Genomic DNA, 2,491 nt, shown 5'->3' on the forward strand with positions numbered 1-2,491 from the left:
CTATAGTTCGAGTACTTTAGATGGGTCAGTTTTTGTCCAATGTGTGCAGGAGGGTTTCCTGACACAGTATGTAGATAGGCCAACAAGAGGCGAGGCTACATTAGATTTGGTACTGGGTAATGAACTAGGCCAGGTGTTAGATTTGGAGGTAGGTGAGCACTTTGGTGATAGTGACCACAATTGGGTTACGTTTACTTTAGCGATGGAAAGGGATAGGTATATACCACAGGGCAAGAGTTATAGCTGGGGGAAAGGCAATTATGAGGTGATTAGGCAAGATTTAGGATGGAGAATGAAACTGCAGGGGCTGGGCACAATTGAAATGTGGAGCTTGTTCAAGGAACAGCTACTGCGTGTCCTTGATAAGTATGTACCTGTCAGGCAGGGAGGAAGTGGTCGAGCGAGGGAACCGTGGTTTACTAAAGAAGTTGAATCTCTTGTCAAGAGGAAGAAGGAGGCTTATGTAGAGATGAGGCGTGAAGGCTCAGTTAGGGCGCTTGAGAGTTACAAGTTAGCCAGGAAGGACCTAAAGAGAGAGCTAAGAAGAGCCAGGAGGGGACATGAGAAGTCTTTAGCAGGTAGGATCAAGGAAAACCCTAAAGCTTTCTATAGGTATGTCAGGAATAAAAGAATGACTAGAGTAAGATTAGGGCCAGTCAAGGACAGTAGTGGGAAGTTGTGCGTGGAGTCCAAAGAGATAAGAGAGGCGCTAAATGAATATTTTTTGTCAGTTTTCACACAGGAAAAAGACAATGTAGTCAAGGAGAATACTGAGATACAGGCTGTTAGACTAGGCGGGATTGAGGTTCACAAGAAGGAGGTGTTAGCAATTCTGGAAAGTGTGAAAATAGATAAGCCCCCTGGGCCGGATAGGATTTATCCTAGGATTCTCTGGGAAGCTAGGGAGGAGATTGCAGAGCCTTTAGTTTTGATCTTTATGTCGTCATTGTCTTCAGGAATAGTGCCAGAAGACTGGGGGATAGCAAATGTTGTCCCCTTGTTCAAGAAGGGGAGTAGAGACAACCCTAGTAATTATAGACCAGTGAGCCTTACTTCGGTTGTGGGTAAAGTGTTGGAAAGGATTATAAGAGATAGGATTTATAATCATCTAGAAAGGAATAATTTGATTACGGATAGTCAACACGGTTTTGTGAAGGGTAGGTCGTGCCTCACAAACCTTATTGAGTTCTTTGAGAAGGTGACCAAACAGGTGGATGAGGGTAAAGCGGTTGATGTGGTGTATATGGATTTCAGTAAAGTGTTTGATAAGGTTCCCCACGGTAGGATATTGCAGAAAATATGGAGGCATGGGATTGAGGGTGATTTAGCGGTTTGGATCAGAAATTGGCTAACTGTAAGAAGACAGAGGGTGGTGGTTGATGGGAAATGTTCATCCTGGAGTTCAGTTACTCGTGGTGTACCACAAGGATCTGTTTTGGGGCCACTGCTGTTTGTCATTTTTATAAGTGACCTGGATGAGGGCGTAGAAGGATGGGTTAGTAAATTTGCAGATGACACTAAAGTCGGTGGAGTTGTGGATAGTGCAGAAGGATGTTGCAGGTTACAGAGGGACATAGATAAGCTTCAGAGCTGGGCTGAGAGGTGGCAAATGGAGTTTAATGCGGAAAAGTGTGAGGTGATTCACTTTGGAAGGAGTAACAGGAATACAGAGTACTGGGCTAATGGTAAGATTCTTGGTAGTGTGGATGAGCAGAGAGATCTCGGTGTCCATGTGCATAGATCCCTGAAAGTTGCCACCCAGGTTGATAGGGTTGTTAAGAAGGCGTACGGTGTGTTAGGTTTTATTGGTAGAGGGATTGAGTTTCGGAGCCATGAGGTCATGTTGCAGCTGTACAAAACTCTGGTGCAGCTGCACTTGGATTTTTGCGTACAGTTCTGGTCGCCGCATTATAGGAAGGATGTGGAAGCATTGGAAAGGGTGCAGAGGAGATTTACCAGGATGTTGCCTGGTATGGAGGAAAGGTCTTATGAGGAAAGGCTGAGGGACTTGAGGCTGTTTTCGTTAGAGAGAAGAAGGTTAAGAGGTGACTTAATAGAGACATACAAGATGATCAGAGGATTAGATAGGGTGGACAGTGAAAGCCTTTTTCCTTGGATGGTGATGGCTGGCACGAGGGGACATAGCTTTAAATTGAGGGGTGATAGATATAGGACAGATGTCAGAGGTAGGTTCTTTACTCAGAGAGTAGTAAGGCCGTGGAATGCCCTGCCTGCAACAGTAGTAGACTCGCCAACTTTAACGGCATTTAAACAGTAATTGGATAAACATATGGATGATAATGGCATAGTGTAGGTTAGATGGGCTTCAGATTGGTTTCACAGGTCGGCGCAACATCGAGGGCCAAAGGGCCTGTACTGCGCTGTAATGTTCTATGTTCTATGTTCTATGACTGAAGGCCATCACCCTCAACCTGACTGTTGACAACCAAGAGATAACAAGGTGTAGAGCTGGATGAACACAGCAGGCCCA

This window comes from Rhincodon typus, chromosome 24 (assembly GCF_021869965.1).
Source record: "Rhincodon typus isolate 14 chromosome 24, sRhiTyp1.1, whole genome shotgun sequence".
In the NCBI taxonomy this organism is placed as follows: Eukaryota; Metazoa; Chordata; class Chondrichthyes; order Orectolobiformes; family Rhincodontidae; genus Rhincodon; species Rhincodon typus.